The sequence below is a fragment of the Octodon degus genome, unplaced genomic scaffold (assembly GCF_000260255.1).
Source record: "Octodon degus isolate 3935 unplaced genomic scaffold, OctDeg1.0 scaffold00190, whole genome shotgun sequence".
Lineage (NCBI taxonomy): Eukaryota > Metazoa > Chordata > Mammalia > Rodentia > Octodontidae > Octodon > Octodon degus.
In genome coordinates this window covers 4,359,824-4,380,317 of record NW_004524766.1, presented here as the reverse complement: position 1 = coordinate 4,380,317, position 20,494 = coordinate 4,359,824, and the positions used below count along the sequence as shown (strand labels likewise).

The window sequence follows — 20,494 nt, the reverse complement described above, 5'->3', positions numbered from 1 at the left end:
GGGCGGGGCGGCGGGCTGAGCGCGCCGGGCTCCGGCTGGGCCTCCGCGGCCCCGCGGGGTTTTATTCGGCGCTCGCCTCCGCCCGGCGCTGCTTCTCCGCCCGGCTCGCTCCCCGCGATCCCAGCCCGCCGACTCTCCCTCGGCTGAGCTGGAGAAATCATCAGTTTCACTCTTGCAAGAGGGGGGCGGGACCAGACCTCCGAGCATTTTAATAAAACAAACATACAGCAGCTCCCGCCTCACCCCTCCAGTCTCAACTAGATTGATAAATTACTCCACTACACTACTTTAATTATGTATATGGTATGCAGAATAAATCACTGAACATCAGTACCTCAATCAAGCACTTTTAAATGATAATTGCATCTTGGTGAATCAATCTTGCCATTCCTGACATTTTGCTAATTTTAGTTTTACGGTGGGGTAATGGCACATGCCACACGCAAACCTAATGACAATTCTTTATAGCACGAAATGAAGACAACGCGGCTCCCGGCGGCCCCCGGCTCCTCTCTCTCCCCGCCCAACGCGGCGGACGCTCGCAGAGGAGCCGCCTGGCTCCCCGGGGACGTGCGGGCGGCGCGGAAAGTCCTTCCCAAGTCGGGATCGGTCCCCTGACCAATCGCAGCGCGACCCCGAGGGCGGCCGCTCCCGCGCCTCCCGCCCCTGGGTGCGCGCTCGCCGCTGCCCGCCCCGCGTCCGTGCGCTCCCGCAACTCACGCGGAGAAGCCCCGGCGCGGCTGCCGCGCTCGGTCCCTTCCCGGGCGCCCCGCAGACGCCGTCCGCGGCCTGGAGCCCCTGCCCGAGCCCAGAGCTTTCCCGGGGCTTAGCCCTGCACGAGCGCCCCCGGGATCACCCGTAGGTGAAATCTCGGCTCCATCGCGGGGCCAGGAACTTCCTAATCAGTTTGGAAATGTTTACCGAGGCGGCGGCTTCCACGGAGATCCACCCTCCCTTCCTCCCGCTCTATCTCTCCCACACCTTCCAGGACTTTACCCAGGTCCTTCGCATGTAAACGGAGCCAACTTCCCAAACGCATTAGGCGACCCGAGCTGATAGCGGATGACTTCACTTATCCTGAAGAGTTTCAGCGGCGCAGGAAGCAGAAATAGAGAGCGATAAGGACGGACACTGAGGTTCGGTTTAAGCACACTGAACTCCTTTCCTTGCCAAAAATATAGGTTGATATTCAATATTGAGGAAAAATTGCTAAGGGCTTGGGCACCTCCCTGCACTGGCTTGTCACACGACACCCAAAAAAGCCCAAGATAAAATATATCAACCGGTATACTGATCATTAAAAGAAAAAAAAAACCTAAGCTTGCATATCATTATATTCATAGGTTATGGAAAATGTTTAAGCCAAATTCGGTTTTATTAATATTGGGAAAGGAAGGAGGAAAATTTACAGGGGACATATACAGTAGACAATAATAGTATACTTAAGTATCTAGCTAATTAAAGACATTTCCTCTTTAAAAAAAAATCCTTTCAGCTCGGTGTGTTTAACCCGGTGACTACTTGCATTTCCTGTTTAGTTCTTCACAAGCTTCCAGGACTGTTTTAAGGCATGAGGACAATATGGTTCAAAAAGCTGCCTGCTTCATTGTGGAGGCTATATGTCGTTAGCTGCTCTAAGAGTCGGCTCAACATACCCTGACCCTCCCAGGGCTTCACTGCAAAGGAGGAGGTTGATTTTACAGGCAGCCACAAGTAGATCTAAACAATCTTCAGGCTTCCGGCTCATTACCACTGTGACTATTAGCACAGCTAAGAAGAATCCAGGGCTTTGATTGTAGGCAACTATGACAAACTGTCACAATGTAAACACCAACCGACATAGGATTATTTCTTGCAGATTATGCTTTAATATATTGTGTTGGCCTATTTGGTTTTCATGTGGCAAGTCTGCTACTACCAGGAGTTGATTTTAATAATAGATGCCAGAGAGCAACGATATCGTGTTTTCACTCAAAGTCCAACTTCTTAAAAAAAGAAAAAAAAATCAAAACTTAAAAGGTGCACAGACTTTTGGATACTAGGCCATGTCTGTATGGGATGCTAAAAATGAAATGCATTTCAGTTTTTTTTTTTTTTTTTGGAAGTTCACAAAGGTCTTGACAAAGCAAACCATTTGAAGGACCACCTGAGATTATTGCCATAGTGTTTGAATTGAGCACAGTGAATTGGAACAGCTTGACCAAACAAATATAGCGAATGCATAAATTTCAATCATGGTTTTTTTTTTTTAAAGGATAATAGAGGAAATTTCTATTTACCAGAGTACACTTCAGTTTTATTTTTATATTCCCTGAAAAGAAACTGTTTATTTTGCCTTTCCATATTTTAGAGGATTACTTAATAGCAAACATTATAACGTACCCATATTATCAGTGATAGTTGCCAGTTTTAGAAGTACACACAACCCCACTCTCCAGGTGATTCGAAAATAATTTGGATCTGGAATGTATCACAGTTGGCCTTTTAAAGTACAAGATTTTTCCCTTTATAGGTTTAGTGTCTTAATCACGTATAACCTAAGTTAATATTAGCATTCGTTTCCTTCCTATAAGCCTTTATAATTGAAGCGGAACGGAAGAGGTTAAGTACAAATATATAATCGACAAGTCACCTAGATTTAAAGTTATTCATGGGTAATCCACAAAGTGTGCCTTCAATTCTTCTTTAAATATCTCTAGGCTTTATTTATTTATTTTTACCAAAATCACTGAGATCCTTGCCACCTAGGAATTCTTGGCTAGGATCAGAATGTTTTCTCTTGTAGAGAGGGGCTTGTCCTGCAAGTGTTAGGAGGCCTCTATCTAGTTTAAGATTTATATCTTACTATTGGATGTGTCCTTCTCAGAGTGTAGTTTGCGTATGTGTTAAATGAACTCTAAATCTAGAAAACAGTAAATGATTATACTTTTTCAAGAAATTGAAAGCTAGGGGTCTATCCAGTTAAAGAAAAGATGACTTTCCTTTTTAAAAAATGGTGTCTGGCATTGATGTATTATTACACCAGCCGTGTGTGTGTGTGTGTGTGTGTGTGTGTGTGTGTGTTTAATCACAAAATACTTCTTTCATTAAGTACTTATCTAAGTGCTTTATCTTTAATGTAAATATGCATTAACTTATTTTTCCCCCAAAGAATTATGTTTAGCAATCTATTTAATTAAAGTCCAAAGAAGTTACAGAGAACATGCTCTTTGGGATTTCAGCTCTAGGGAAAGCTAATATTCCAATTTCTGTTCAGTTGCATAGCATCCGTCTCTGCCCCGCTCTCTTGGCTACTTCTCTACATTAAAGCAGCGGTCTACCAAAGGCCTGTGCAGTGGGTCTGCCTGCTTTTAAGCCTGGCCCACGCTGGGTGTAGCTCTTGAAGTGAGCTTTAAAAAATTATTTTAAAGTGAGCTGGGGCGGTTGCCACAGCAACTCACCCTGAGATGAAGAAAGGCTATAGATTAATCTACCCCTAAAGATTATTCAACTGTATAGTATTTATGCTTCAGCCAGAATACTTTCAGCACAAACATAATTGAACATGAAATCTCAGAGAAAAGGAAATCTAAAAACAGAGCAAGATACAAACTCTACAGCATTAAACAGATTTTAATGTTTTTGTAGTTAAATGACTTTTGGTAGAACAAATTCATTGGAAGAGATACCCAAAATGACAGGCCCTGAAAGGTAACATGACCCCTAAGCAGAATGGCTTCGTATTGCTTGTCAAGTAAGTACATAATGGTGATTTAACTGTTTACCACTGTTCTATATGTGTAAGCTCTAAAATATCTGAGGACAAAAGATTTGGCATTTTTACCTTTACAATATCTTCTTGATAGATGATAAAATAAATGCAAGCACTCACCACATACACTTCTTCACTGCTGCCGTCATTTGAGTTCCATTCTTCATGTCTTTGTAGGAGTTACTTCACAGTTTACAACTCTTTGGCACCTTAAAATGTGTTAAGTACAGAAAAAGTAGATGGTTATTTTTTTTTTAAAGCTGACATTAAAGTACATGTAAGTAGATAGATTTATTTCTAAAATTGTAATGCAAAATAACATTGATACTGATTTCAAACCACTGAACCAGTATGGATTGAGTTGAAAGAATTAAAATTATCGATTGCAATAATACTGACAATCCCTGAAAATCAATAGTAACATAGCTAAATTTCAAAAATTCTGTATGTGCAGATTTCGTCCAAGCAGAATACAGAGCATGTGGCCTGTTTGTGATCGAGAACTTGTGATATGCAAAGAATTTGTTATTTCAAGGAAATGTTCAATCATATCTTTTATCTCATATCTAAGGGCCTTATACTCGATTTCATTTCTGTACCTTTAATTTTAAATCTGATAAAAATTACAAGGGGAAGGCAAACCTTTCACTTTTCAAATCCTCTAAATTGGTCAAATTGGGAAATGTTTGCCATGTAATTTGATTTAAAGACTCGTTCTATGTGTGTATTGCTTAAAGCACATTTGAAAGCACTCTGGGATTAATGATACGGATTCAGTACCATTCATGAATTCTATTCCTTATAACATCTTATCCTTCCTAGCAGTGTTTAACTGCACTGGGCACAAACAGATGGTCCTGTGTTCCAATCTCTTTTAAACTAGCTTGCCATTGCTTGGAGGGCGCTAGGGAATCTTTCCTTGACTTCGGACCCCGGACTAGTTCAAGACTAGAAGCAACCTGGGACTCAGCAGAGACTTTTCTGGTCAACCTGCATTGCCTCATTTGTCTTAGCAAGAGGACTTCCTAGTAGAGTCCTTTATAAAGTTCGTTATATGGGTTACCCATAAGTCTTGTTTGCTCTAAGTTGCTTCAGAGGTAAAGAGAAATTAATACTTCTGGCCAGTTTTATTTAAGGAGTTTCTAGTTGAATCTTTTGAAAAGCACTGGCCCAGCCCACGGGGGATTCATCCAGACTTGATTGCCTAGCCAGGACCCGGTCACCTGGCTCATTCTCTTCTCCCAGCTACATGGTTTTGCAGCCAGTTATTGAGTGGGACTCATGATACAAATTTCCCAGGGCCTTTCACCTTGCAGAAATGCAGTCTTGTTGAAATAATGTCTTAGAGATATGTGAAGGCTTTTAAAAGTGACACTATACATCATGACGTATTTCTTCCTTTTCCTCTATCAGGGTGTCCAAATAAGGCTTGATCAGTGATCTGCTTGAGAGTGTGTGGCTGATTCAAAAGTGTCCACACAAGGAGCTAAATTTCACGGGACTTTACTTACAAAAACTGCTAAATGTTTGTTAGAACCAAACATTCTATTCTATTCAATTTCTTGAAATAGCACAGAAATAACAAAGTCAAGGATAGATTTTCATACTTCCCCTCTTAAACCTTTATCTGAAAGATCCCTTACTATGCCCGTGCCCATTCATCTTTAAAGACGTTTACCCAAGGTCAGGGTGGAAGTGGAGGGTCAAATTCTCTTCTGGCCTCTGGGCCCCCACTTCTTTGTGTGGGAAGCAAAGGGCTGCGATTCGGTTCGCGCAGCCCCTCACAGCGCCAGACGAGGGACGCCTCTGGTTTCAGCAGCTACTCTGCTGAGTTAGATTACAGGCAGCAACAATCCCTCAGGTAGATCTGTGTGCAAAGAGGATCCTCGCTGCCTGGCGTTCCGGGGAGGCGCGCCCTCCGCAAACGCCACCCAATTATCGCGGGTCCTCCCCTTCGCCCCTGCTCCCACTGCCTAGTGGCTCCTCACTCTGCCCACTTCTCCCCCGCTTCCTCCCGGGTGGACGAGCCGCTCGCGGGACGCAGTCCCTGGCGCGCCGTGGAGCCCGAGGCTGCCCTGCTGGGTGAGCGCCGCGTGCATGCGCCTGGGCGCCTGGGCGTAGAGGCTGTGCCCTCGGTCCGACGCGGGACCTGTCGCTTGGGTGCGCTGCTCAGGAAGTGGGTGCCGGCGGGTGTCTGGTTCCAGGGAGGGGGCCTCACTGCGTGGAGAAAAGCTCGGTAGTTAAGGCGGACTGTTGGGCGTGGAAGAGGGCTCAGCAGCAGCGGGTGAGCTGTGGAAGCAAGCGGTGAGCTGGCGGTTGCCCTGCTAGTCTGGTTTGCAGATCCTAGAACTACTTCCAGAGGGTTGATCCAAAGAGCTGGGAGGGGCCCCCGGCGACCTCCATCCCCACGAACGGCCACGTGAAAGGAAGCCACTCGTGCCCAGTGCACGAAGCCAGGGATGCCCAACCCCCTCTTGGCACTCTGAGAGGTGAGCTGGGGCCCAAGGTCCAGTCCCTGCTCCTCCCTAAGCCAGGCTTTAGGGCATTCAACTTGATGGAGCAGCAAAAGGATCAGGCCCAGCACTGGCCTTTAAAGTCTAAGCTATCAGAAGCAACAAAATTATTTAAACAACAACAAAAAATAACAGCCAGCCACTACTGGTAGTAGTTAAGGAGCTCTGTGGATGTGTGTCATTGTTGGCTGGGGGAAAGCCACAAAGTAGGAAATGAGAGGTACTAGGAAGAACATACAACAAACCAACCCAAAGCCCTCTCTCCACTTGTGCCCCTTTATTTATGGGCATGTAGAGACAGTGCCAGGACCTTTCACAAAAATGCCATCGTGAGATGCAGATGCCTGAGGTGTTGGACTTGTCTAAGTTGTAGCAAGGGAGCCCACTATGTTGTAAAGATCAGTGGTCCCACTCCCAAGGTACTGTAGAGTACACAGCTGAATACATCGAAAGTTGAAACACGTTCCTGTTTCTCTGTTCTTGAAACCATAAACTACTACCAGTATGGTAGCAGCTAGCCATCGGTGGCTATTCCAACTTAAAATTAACCTAAAAACTCAGTCTTCAGTTACATCAACCACATTTCAAGTGCTCAGTTACCACATGTGGCTGGTGGCTACTTTATCAGATAGAAAGATGTTGACTACCCTGTCATCAGATAAAGTTCTGTTGGGGGGTACTCCTCTACAGTCTAAAGTGGGAGACATGGAGGAGGGAAGGAAGAAAGGAGAAGGGAAAGCAGGGAAGGCTAGGGAAGGGAAGGGAAGGGAAGGGAAGGGAAGGGAAGGCAAGAGAAGAGATGAGAAGGGAGGAGAAAGATATTGTAATCATTTTACCGTTGATACCAGGTGAATTTTAGGACAATCTGAAGTTCCATCGCTTGACACTGGTACAAAAGTTTTAAAGTATAATTTCTATATCTTTTTGCTAAAAAATATTCAGGGGACCACCTCACAGAAAATGTCCTCAAAGCCACCCCATGAATTTAGTGAGCTGAGTAGATTCTGGACAAGGTCCAGTAGACTTCGTACTAGAGCAGGGCACCTTGCTTGGAGTGAGTGAGGCAGGGTAATTCCATAGAAAGGTGGCCTAAGAGAGGATTTTAGGCAGGAGTACTCTTAGCAGTGACCATGCCAAGCGTTCTTCCAGGAAGAAATCCCATTTAATAAGGAATAAGGTGCGTAGGAAATAATGCCGTCTCCTAAGCTGACAAAGAGTGATTGTGGTGGCGTCATAGATTCATATATGGCCTTTTCTAAGACTGTGGGGGAATATTTGCTTATTTCTATTTATTCTTTTAAAATAAGATTTAAATAACTTAAGTCTTAAAGTCAAGAAAAGTGTCACTTAAGGTTAAATTGTTAGCAAGTCAAAATATCCCTCACATCTGACAAATGATGTCATCACATGCAGTCCTTATTGTATCTCTAAAGTAAAATGTGATCAGAAATCTTAATAATATCATAAAAATTAAAAATTATACTATGAGACATATAAAACAACAATAACATAGAATTTTAGAAACAACAATAAAAGCACAATATTTTAGATGAAGGATAAACTTTCTTTCAAGAGTTCTGATAGTTCCTGCTCTTTGAGCTTTTATTTTGCCATGTTTGTTTTCTATATTTCTTACTCTTAATTGGGAGTGAAATGTTGATATTAATTGTGGGCTTTTACGGTAATTTTTTTTGGTAATTTTTATTTTTTTGTTTGTTTTAGGTTACTTTGTTAGCATGATTGGTGTGCAGTTAGCTTAACACATTTAATACCATGAATGAAACTATAATGACCATCGAGATCGTAAACCTGTCCACTACATCCAAAAGTTTTCTTCTGGCAACTTATTTTTATTTATTAAATTGTGTGTGCCTTAGGAGGCCTTAATAGAAGAGCTGTCATCCCTGTCAACTTTTGGTATGCCTTATTACTGGGGGCTAGAGGCACAGTACACACGGTAATTTTTAAATTAAACATTTGTAAAGGACTTTTAAATATTCAGATGTATTTTCATGAATCGTAAATAATTGAGAAATAATAACTTTTTGTTGTCAAGTTTGGACTGCTCCTAATTGATCCAGATTCGAGTAATCGTCCCTTCTTCTTACTGACTTACCATTTGCATGTGGCTCCTGCTTGAAAGGTTCAGGTCAGTATTGCCTGAAATCTGATCCCTTCGAGGAAGGGTTTTAGCTAGCTAAGTGCTCACCAGTGAGACAGACAACCTTAAGCCCTCCATCCCTGACAACCAAAAAGGCTGGTACAGCTTGGGGGCATCTGGCTGGTCACAAGCCAGGAGACTCTATAACAGGTTAACAGTGTTTCCTTATCTGTAAAATGAAGCACCTAATAGCACCCCCCAATCCCATTATGCGATTAAATGCACCATTCACTATAAAGTAGAGGGATAGAAAAATAATGAGTTGCAGTAAAAAATATACCCATTCTTTATCCAACGCAAAGGCATTCAATTTCTCTACCATTACGTCATATATTCACCGGCCCTGTGGCTGCCACAGAAAGAAGTACGTCATCAGAGTCAGGGGGTTGGTTCAGGGTGAGGCCTGTGCACAAGTTTCACCTTTTAAGAGGTAGCAATCTCTTTTGTTCTACAACCCCATGACTTCATGGGTCAGGTTGTTTTCTTTCTTTTCACAGGCTGGGTGTCTGGGATACTTTCAGGTTTCCCGTGCCACTTGTTTTTATGTTTTGTGGGATGCTTCCTTAGGCTTGTTAGCTGCTTGGCTGCTGAAGAGGTACTCTAAACTCCAAGGCCATCCTCTTTCACCCTGATTGACCTTTGGAATGTTGTTGTTGCCACGAAGACATTAATATCTTCAGTCTCCTGCTAGCTTGAATTCTTTAAGGCAGAGCTTGCTGGGATTGTCTCCTGACGTCATTCCAAATGTCTGGTGGCCATGGATGTGACTACGCTGGGCACTGGCCTGCCAGCAAGAAGGAGCCCTTGGAATGCCTGGTGGCATTTGTTCAAGAGGGGCTGACTGGTGCCCCATTGGATACATGATGGCATTTCCTCTATGGCTAAGGGACTAGGCCACTTCTTGAAGAAGTCATTGTCATCTTGAACTGTTTGGCTTTAATAAAACCTCTCTTGAGATGTTTGAAAGTAACGTTGTTTTCATGATGGCTGTGAGTGTGTATTAAAGAATATAGACTCATAACATTAATAAAATGTATTATGCTATTCATACTAACACAACTTAAGAAGATCAAGTTAAGAAAAATGTGTTCTAGAAAGTAGGGTCAAAGGCTGCTACACTGAAAAATGTAAGTTTAGGAGAACTTTCCCAAATGATTATTTCTCCTTAAATGAGAGTTTGTGACATCATTTTAGAAATATCTTTTTCATAACAAAAATTTCAACCAAGTAAGATATTTTATTTTATGAATGCACAGTCACATATCCTTCCAATATAAAATAGTTTCGTAGACATTTAAAAATGGGAGGCCTAGGGTAGAGGTGCACACCTATAATCTCAGCATTTGAGAGGCTGAGGCAGGAGGATAAAAGTAAATTCCAGGCCAGCCTTGGCTTCATAGTGAGTTCAAGGTCAGCCTACACTGCAAACCAAGATCTTATCTCAGAAAAACAAAGCAAAACAAAACAAAATATTGACCAGACATGGTGGCACATGCCTGTAATCTCAGCACTTGAGAGGCTGAGTCAGGAGGATTGTCATGTGTTTGAGGCCAGCCTGGACTACACAGTGAGACCCTGTCTCAAAAAACAAAATACCGAACCCAACCAACCAAAGAAAAAAGTTATATCCATGCTACCATTTGCTAGGGAAGGACAAATAATTTTTGTGGCTTGAGAAGAAGTTTTTATTTTTAAAATTATTTTGGAATATAGTGAGAATTAAATTTAAACTGAAAACTTAAGTATGAGTCAATAATTAAGACCAGTCCATTTTACCGACACCCTTTCTGAGTAAAACACCCAAAACAAAGAACCCTGATTTCCGACAGGTTGTTAGTGTATTTATATAATAAGATTTATGGGGGTTGGTGAGATGGCTCAGTGGTCTAAAGCACCTACTTGCAACAAGCTTGGCAAAGCACAGGGACCGCGGTTCAATCCCCCAGCACCACATGCCAGCCAGCCCCGCCCCCTGGTGGGCTGAGCTGGCCACACCCCCCCCCACATAAATAAATAAATAAATAAATAAATAAAAATGTCAAAAAAAAGATTTATGTCTACAATACAATGATATTTAGAATAAGAGTACAAATAATACTGTCTCATTAGAGTCTGTGTGGAAATAAACAACTTCAAGGTTCCTAATATTTATTATTATTGTTATTTTTTATGCATTTTGTACAGGGTCTCACTACACAGGTTGGATTCATAGTGATCCTCCTGTTTTCAGCCTCCTAAGTGCTCAGATTACAGGCCTGCACCATCACCACCAGGTCTCAGTCACTGGCTCAACACACCCAGAGGGCGGGACTGGTGCAGCACAGCAGGGATTGAACCCTGGTCCCTTCGTCTGCCTAAGCAGGTGCTTTAGTCCGCTGAGGTATCTGGCTGGTCCAAAGCTCCTAATATTTAACGGTTACCTACTATTTGTCACACTTTGCATCAACTGCTTTATACCAGTGGTGATGCGCCGAGAGATGCAGGTTACTGTTTGCCTTCTAAGACCCAAAGAATTCATGTATGAGTTATTTTTTTCCAAAGTAAACTGGATTTAATTCGGCGTTGACTCTGTGTGCTGAGTGAGTGGGCTTTAAGTGGCGGCTTGGTCCCCGAGTTTTAAAAGGTTTGCCACCCCTGCTTTAGCAGCTCTTTATCCAGACAACTGTTTGTTTTTGAAAGCAAATGCTCAGAGAACTGATGTTAGCTGCTCAGGGCCCTATAGCGAGTCCATGCTAGACAAAGGACCCCACACCAGACCTGCTTATTTGTAGTATTCTGCCCTGAGCTATGATGCTACAGTTCTTGTGATCTCCAGATCTCACTTCCAGGAATGATGAGAGGAGATGACAAAATTAGTATGTCTTCTCTGTGAATATTTCAGAAACCCATGTGTAATTGCACATTGTCTCCTTCGTGGTGGACCCTGTAGGAAGCCACTCGCTATGTCAGAGCTGCTGGCTTTCCTACAGGGCACTTACAGCCCCTTAGGAATCTGCTCCTCAACCTTCATGGTCTCAGGTTGGCAAAATTGTTATCATTAGGGAGGGATTTGTTGCCAGATCCAAATCCAAATGCAGTGCATAGAATAGAAACTAAGATTTGATTATGAAGGACCAAATTATATTCATATTTGGCTCATAAATTGACATTAACTACTGACACTACAAAAAAAAATTCAAGGGTATTTTTTGATACAAACACATAGCCTGTCTAGCACTCATAAAAATCTGACAATTTTTCTTTAAAGTTACAGTTACTAACACTTATTTATTGTGTATTGAATATATAGGGAATGTTAAATATCATACAACAGCCAAAGAAGAGTAACTCAGACACTTTAGATTAGAATCCAGGCTCCAATAATTCACCATTTGTCCTTAATTTCCTAAATGTCTTTTTTATAAAATGAGGCAGGTAGCAGGACCTGCGCATAATGATCGTTTTGCTGTGAGAAGGATGTTAAATTGTACTTAGTCACTTAGCGTCTTGTCTATTTTAAAGGCTTAAAATATGATCATGATTCCTTACATCCCTTTCAAGGACTACCTTGTGTTCTTGAAAACACATCTTCCTGTCATAGTTATGTAATGATATTTTACACGATGCTTTGTTTTCTGTCGGGTTTTGGGCCTCACAGCATTTTTTATTTCATGATGGATTATTTGATATTAAGAAAAAATATAAAACCTATTAATAACAGTACGCTGGTGTTGATGAAATCGGTGTATATTACACCAAGGTGTCTTACAATTTGGGGCTGCCAATTTACAGTATCTATGTCAGTGTTCCATATAATATTCTTTGGAGAGAAATTTTTTATTCACATCAGATTTTATCAGACCTGCGAAAGTAATTACATATCCATTTGCTTACAATAAGGTTCTGAGATTTATTCTTCAGCTACCTCAGAGATCTCCTAAATTGCTTATTGATCACATAACTTCACACTTAAATTTGAGGAACCTAAGCACAAATATGTGGCGTTAGCCGCTTCCTATTAAGCCTCGGCTTCTGGCTCCTTTGGAATCGATGATCTCATCCGTGTGGTGCAGACAAAACTGCGAAGGCGCTGAGGTCTGCCTTCGTGTCCCGCCCTTGCCTCTGTTCACCTTCACGTGTCCTTCTTTCTCTTTGGCAGGCTCTACTCACCCAGCAGCAATTTTAAAAAAAAATCAATAATGGCTCCTTTGAGAGTGCCTCTATTTCCTTTCGGCCTTCCACTGCTGGGGCTCGCAAGGTCCTTGCGCTCCTCGTGGCCCCCATCAGGCCCAGAATTGCCTTAGATTATGTCATATCAGCTGCCTGGGCCGTGACACAGTAACCGTCTGTTACTCCTCTACGTGAACCTTTCTTTATCCGCCCTCTGGAAAAGTTTGTAACCCAAGTCCACAGATCTCCAGTTGAGCTGGAGAGGTGCCCCGCAACTAGCCACTCACTGTCCACGCAGAGGAAGGCACAGGAAGCCTGGCTATTGACATGCAGAGGATTGCTTTTGAAAATACTGGGCGTGATGAGCTCTATCTGCAAGGGACGTCTGTGCACTGCGCTCTTCCTACTGCGCATTACAGGACCTGCTGCTCTGGTCCCACTTCGGTTCCCTCCTTGCACAAGGGGCACGTGGATGCTGAATACCTCTCGCGCCATACCCCCTACCTCACCACGCAGACTGGCTGTGCGTGAGCCCTCTCGTGCCCCTCCAAAGCCACCAGACAGGTATCAGTGATTATTTCCCCAGAAAAGTCCAGAAGGAGTATAAGGAGCCCTGGGAAGAATGTGTGTTTCTTGGGGTGATGGGAGAAAGCTGGGGAGAGGTTTAAGGTGGTAAAGCCAAATTTATTCTGTCCTTCATTTCCTCTGTGAAATCACAAATAAAATAGTTTCCTATGTGCAAAGATGAAGCACTGAAGTTAAATAGCTTCCCACTTTATACTTGTAAATAGCCTTTAACCTGTAAATATAGACCACCCACATCAAACGGAATGCTTTTTGTGCTAAAAGTCATCTGATTCTTGAACAGACTCTGAAATCACGAAGTAGGACTGTAGGCCAAAGATCTGGAGCCCTACTGAAGGAGGCTTGCGCAACTTTCTTGTTCCTTCTGACCACCTAGCATGGCTGACTAGCTGACCGGTAGATTTGCTTTTTTACCCCCTCCTTTCTCAGTCTCCCTCCCTTCTCTGTCACATTTTCAGCTTCCTCTTCTCGTTTTCAGCTGTAAAGGCCTTATCATTTTTAGACTCATGAAGTCATATGCATACACATGACTGCTGTGAACAGTGAGTAAGTTGGGTTTCCGCTTACACTCTGTCAATTTCCATTTTCCTGTTTTAAGACCAAATCATGTTTTCCTGTGAATGGGATTCTCCTGAAAATAAAATTTCACTACCAAAGAGCTTATTTATAAACAATTGATGATGCATCTTATAGATAACATGGTCACAGAATGATTTCTGTGATCACTTTTGTCATTAATCATTGTCATTACCTCTTGATTACAAAGATGATGAACACACATGCACACGCCACTGCTTGTGTTCTTAGCCTGGAATCATGTCCCCCCACCTGCACGCTCTCCCCTTGCCCTACATCCTTCTGTGGTTCTGTGCTCTAACCTGTGTCCGTAGACTAGCCGTGTCCAGGTGGTGGGAGCCAGCGCTGCAAGCTCTGAGGTCTTCAGTTCTCCATATCACTGCTGATTAACTGAGGGCCCCAGGACTTGGTGAATGTGAATGCATCAGACTTCTAATAAGCATGGTCTGTGCTTTTTTTCTAAAATGTTTTTCCTCAAGAGTAATTTGAAGCCATCCTGTTATGTTTGAGGTTGCACTACTTAGTGACTTAAAGTTGTATGGCACCAGAGAACCCATTTTAGTTTTTACTTTTACTTTACTAGAACTGGGGATACTAATCATGGTGCCAATCCAAATAAAATAATCAGAATGAATAAATACTTAAGCATGCCAATATTTAATTATATTGGACAATAAATAAAGACAGGTTAATGACGTTTATCACCGTATCCACACACTGCTTTTGATCTCATAGGAGCTGGAATGTAAATGCTGCTTTTCTTCTCATCGCTTGTGAGAACTGACACTGAACGAGAGGAGGCCCTCACGAAGGGACATGAACAGAGAACAACTTATTAAGAAGCCTTAGATCGGGGTGGGGAGATGGCTCAGTGGGGGGCCAGGGAGATGGCTCAGTGTAATAAGCGCTTCTCTGGCAATTGCAAGGGCCTGAGTTCAATCCCCAGTTCTGCAAATAAAAAAAAAGAAAAGAAAGAAAGAAAGAAAGAAAGAAAGAAAGAAAGAAAGAAAGAAAGAAACCTCAGATCAACAAGAGAATCTGCAGAAATGTGGATTTCTCCTGCTCGCTGCACTATGATTTCAGGAATCTGCATCTTAAAGGGCTTTTCAGGTACTTCTTGCATGCTTTTTTTCTGTGTGCCCACATCTCATGATGAGGATAAGCAAGGAGCAGTGAAAGTCTGCTTGAAGTCTTAACCTTTCTTTTTTTAAAATTTATGTATGCATATGATATAGCATCTCACTATGAAGCTCAGACTCAGAGTGAGCCTCCTGTCTTCAGCCTCCCCAGCACTGGGATCACAAGTGTGCACCACCACACCTGGTCTCAGTAGCCAGCTCATTGTACCTGGGGGTGGGTCCAGTGTGGCATGTGGTACCAGGGATTGAACCCCGGTCCCTGAACTTGCCTAAGCAGGTGCTTAGTCTGCTGAGCTATCTTGCCAGCCCTAAAGTCTTAACCTTTCAATCTAGCATTTGTCCTTGTTCTCCCAAGTAGTCATAATAAATTTTGTGGAACTTCTAGGTTCATGAACAGCTTTCCAAATAGTAGGAATAAGAGTTCAAAATGATATAAATCTGTCCTTTGCCTGCTTTGGTTAAAATTACACACAAGAAAAGAAAGATAAGAGGGTTGGTGAGATAGCTCAGTGGACTAAGTGCCTGCTTAGGCAAGTTCAGACACTGGGGTTCAATCCCTAGCACCACAGACCATGCTGAGCCCGCCCCCAGGCACACTGAGCCAGCCACCAAGACTGGGTATGGTGGTGAGCACCTGTAATCCCAGTGCTGAGAAGGCTGAACACAGTGTAGTCTGAGCTGTGTAGTGGGACCCAGTACCAAAGAAAAAGAAAAAGAAAAAATATGCCACATATACACTTATACGTATATTAAGGTAAAAGCCCCCTTGTTTCAAACACAGGGATCCCACATTCCTGCTGCTTCTTGAGGCAGTCCGGGAAGTCTTTGGTGAGTGTCTTTTTCTTTCTTTCTGGTATGAGGAGTCAAACTCAGGACTTTGTGTGTGCCAGGTAGGTACCGTGCAGCTGAACTAAAACCCTGGTCCTGGCGAGAATCTTTAGCTGTGAAGTCCTCACTACTTCAGTGTCCTGAATCAATTCAAAATGTATACATTTCACAATAATTTGACTTTCGGGAAGAGTCTGAAGTCACGTGGTGCCAGATCCAATGAATCTGAGCAGAGGAGGGCACAGCACAGTGGTTTTACAAGCCTGCCTTTCCATGGATGGCACTCAGCAGCAGCGTTGCCAGTACTTTTTATTATTCTTTACAAAGACACTCACAGAAGAGGACTTTTAGAATTGCTTCTTTTTTTTTTTTTTGTATTTAGGGAAGGGTCTACGGAGTGTTCAGGGTCTCACTACTAGATCGGACTCGTAGTGATCAGCCTGTTTACAGCCTCCCAAGAGCTGGGATTACAGGTGCATGCCACCACACCCAGTCTCAATTGCTGACTCAGTGTGCCCTGCTTTGGCGGGGCCAGCACGTCAGGCCCGGGGATCAAACTTCTGGCCCCTGTGCCTATTTGCAGGCACTTTAACTTGCGGAGCTATTTGTTTGGCCCTTTTTTTGGGGGGGGGGTGGGAATTGCTTCTGTAAATGCAAAGAATACAGAGCTAAGTGTGCTCCCAGGGAGGAGGGTTAATGATGATGAAGTTATTGCCATAGTTACCCATCACACCTTTTATTGAGCTCATAGGAAGCTACTCAGTCAGAGAACTACTCAATACAGGGAACCTAATTCTCTTAGAGTTTTGTTCAATTGTTCATCTCGGCTGAGTGATGGGCTTTATCTTTTCTTGGGTGAAATCTATTGTTTGGATCTTGGTACCTCAGCAAAACCTGGGAAATAGGTTTCCAATTCAGGCACAAGTGCCACTGGTAAGCAATGACTCTTAGGCACATGGCTACCTTACTGACAGTCAGTGGCTTTGAGGCTCACATCCCTGCAGGCAAAATCAGCTTTGGTCATGATCACTTGACAACTGTGGCTTGTCAGTAAACAGACTTTCAATCAATACCCATGAAGAAGGATCTGACACTAGTAGGGTCCTCTGTCTGAGGAGCAACTATAAGGTCAGAATAATGTTCTCTACAGCTGCTAGTCCTTATTGTAACATTTTTTTTCTGACAGAAACCTGTCCTCATGCTGGTTTACAGCAGTTGTGATTGGTAAATATGTTTTTAACTTTAAAAAGTTGATCTCCATTTCTGGGCAACTAAAAATATTAAATACTCATCTCATACTTTCACTCACTCAGCCTTATAGTGCATATTGACAGGTTCAAAGCCATGTGTGACAGGACAGTTTTAAGGGGGGCACTTTCACTTTATGTTAGCAAGATACCCTCAAGGGGGTATCAATATGGCCTCAAAAGTATCCTGCAAGATGACCTTGTTTTGTCCACCGACTTCACAGCACAAGGACTGCTGCTGACTCTCCCTATTTGGAAAGCCTGTGTGGTAGGCTGCTTTGAACAAAATAAAGAGAAAGGGACAGGTTGCAGCTGACAGAAACCCACCAATAACAGTCTGGATGTCTCCTGCAACCTCCTCACAGGAAGTATTTTCCATTGGGTAATTCACATTTTCATTCTGAGAGTTTGTAGATTACTAAGCAAAAAGTCCCATCCACTCAGTTGTTGCACAGGGTTTAGGTGACTTATTTTCCCTCCCCAGACTACTTAGCAGTGAAACAGAGAGCAGCACTCACAGCTGCCTCCTTCTGCTGTGACACTCTGGACAGGATTCTTCAGGGCTAAAGAGAAAACATTTCTAATCCTTCAAAAGTGGACAGGATGGGCCACTTCCATTCACTGACACCTCTCTGAAATATAGGCAATGACTGGACTTGAAAGTCCCGTGAGGTTGCATATTTTCTTCGACACCCCTGTCTTTCAAAACAGTTAGAAGTGAATGCTATTTACTGATTATTTTGCTTGCTATTGATTTGCATATTGTTATTGCATATTGTTAAGTGGTTTGCTGATTAATGCCTAATGTCGATTTGGACTAGATGTAATAGAATAAGCAAATACATTTGTAAATTTAGATATATAATTTAGTTGTTAAATGGTGTTGTTAGCCTTAGAACTGTTATTTGCTATCCAGCTTCAACAGAAATCCTCAGCACAATTCCTTCCCACAGTCTATGTAAAGATTTTAAGTGTTTCACTCTTTTTATTTCTTATTAATTTGCATAACTAGGTGATAAAGTTCCACTACTTACAGACAAATACTATTCCAAAGCTCAGAGATAAAATAAAATCTTTTAAATTCAAAATGTGATAGATTCTTACCTAAACCATTTCTCTTCTGGACCTCTGAATGACAATGAGCTGTATGCTTAATTATTATTATTATTTTCATTTTTTAAAATGTTTTTGGTATAGGGTCTCACTATGAAGCCGGGACTCATAGTGACCCTCCTGTTTTCAGCCTCCCCAGTGCTGGGATTATAGGCGTGGGCCACCATGCCTGGACTGTATGGTTAAATATTAATATTTTCATAACCTTAAGTGAATCAGTTTATTATATGGCATTATTGGTAAATTACATACACAGAAAACATTTTTTAGCATAATTAATAATTATTTGAATTAATATCAGGTGTATGCTAACACAGACCTATTGAAAATAGGACTTTTGAGCTTGTGGCGACATAGTGCTGGAAAGACTTCTGAAGTCCAGTAGGATACACAGGCAGACACACAGACAGATATGTGCATAGGCAAACACTGGCTGGTGAGGCATTGAGTCAGCCGGTTGCATCATTTAACATATCCTGCTCTCAACTGCTACATTTTGGTATATTTAGTTCTTGTATTTACTCCTTGATCTTTCAGAAAAAATTTCAACATGAATTTTTGATTTATGTAATCATTTTATAAACATATTACCACTATTGATGATTTGATTGTCCTATGTATTTATAAATATTTTCGGTTTGGAAATCCATGTAAGTAACAAAAGGAATATAAAGTTAGTTTAAACATGTTTATGTGCTTTTTCTTAGAACTGCATTTAGTGTGCTTTGATAAAATATGTATTTCTCTAATAAGATTTATCGGTGAGTAGAAAGGCTCCTTGAAAGGAATCCAACACGCTGTTTTCTATGTAACTTTTTTTAACCTAAAGTTTGTTTTTTCACAGGTTTCAAACAGGAAAACAAAATGAAACAAAACAAAACCCAGTAAATGTGAAGTTGGGTCACAGACTCAAGTCTTCGTGTCCATACCGTGTCAGTGGTCATGGCTTAATTTCATTTTTGTTCTTCAGTTTCATTTGCTTTAAAACCAGAAGTTAAAAATTTTAAAGCTTTCTTCTCATGCCTTGAAAATTTCATTAACTCCGAGAAAATATGATTAACAGGCTTATAGCTTTCATGGGTCCTGCCATGTCACATGCCTCTGGAGATCCCTTTAAGGGGAGCTTGTTCTTCATAGATGTGATATGAGCTGCCATGGACAGAAATGTGACACATGAGAAGGAGAACGGGTTAAGGACAGGAAGAGGAGTGCGCGGTAGCAGTGACGCCCCTTTGGCTTCTTTTTGTCTACAGTCTAGTTATTCCTCCTTGAAAACCTGCTGGCACCAGGTGGCATGAGCAGGGATGAGTAATACGCAATTTTTATCTCTACTGAGTTACGTCTGGCTCAGAGACCCTTGACAGCTGTCAGTCAGGTGTCTGGTCAATGAAGAGATGCATACAAAGCTGCCAAGATATTTTTGTTTCCTTAAATACTTTTAAGTAAACCATTTGAGTAGGAAACTCTGTTGTACTGAAGTTAAATAAATTGATGGTCATAATATAATTTATTGAAATTAATTGCTGGAAGAATCAAAATTTTCCCTAGTAATATATGATGTCAATAAAATGCTTTTCAAATGCCATTATGAAATAGATGATTAATTTAGGGCACATAAATGAACTACATTTATTTTATTTTATTTTAATAATTTTATTGAGAAAAAATAGTAATGAGACAGTTTCAAAACCGATTAGTAGGAGAGTTTCAATAATTAATACATTGCATGAACTACATTTAAGACATGAAAACGAATGGAAAATTATGCTTTAAATGTATGCTTTTTGAGAAAAAAAATTCTAAGTCACAATTTTTATCTAAAACTGAATAAAAGCAACTGTTCTGCTGCACTGAGAGAACTGTCATGGCTATTTCCGTGACACAGTGTAGAAAACTATTCAGAAAAAGCTAGCCAGTAGCTTGCTGATCCAAGATTTATGGATTCTCATAATTCAAAGAAAAAAATCATGGAATTTTAGATAAAATCAACAATTCATGGCACAACTAAAGTTTTAGTTGTTTGGGATTTCTGGGCTATATTTCACATTGTTTCTAATAGATTCTGCTATACTTCAAATTGATAATTGTAAACAATAATTTGGAAGATGCGTTATATTGCTTATAGTCAGTGTTAATAGCAATTCGATAGTTATAGCCAATACTAACACATGGAAAAGCTTAACAGTATGATTTTTGAAGTTGACCTAAGAGTGTATGTTATGCTCAATTTTGCCATAATTACTTATCATCTCTAAAAGCAAGTACTCTGATTCTTTATGAATATAGTATTTTACATACTAGAGTTATTATCCAGTACACAGAATACATATCAATTCTTTAAGAGACTAGTAGATAAAAATTCAGTGAATGTTTGCCAAGGGCCAAAATCAATATAATGAAACATGACAAAATATATAAAAAACCAGTTTAAA

General features: G+C 41.6%; 1 protein-coding gene across 6 annotated transcripts in view; it reads right to left on the bottom strand.

The window, feature by feature from the left end:
• The window catches only part of Mef2c (myocyte enhancer factor 2C), a 167,051-nt gene that overhangs the window by 144,850 nt on the left and 1,707 nt on the right, over positions 1–20,494 (bottom strand). For all 6 annotated transcript variants that reach the window (XM_004644057.2, XM_023704169.1, XM_023704172.1 and 3 more), the window contains exon 2: positions 3,872–3,960. The gene's annotated coding sequence lies outside the window, so the exon portion shown is untranslated. The remainder of the gene's footprint in view (positions 1–3,871; positions 3,961–20,494) is intronic.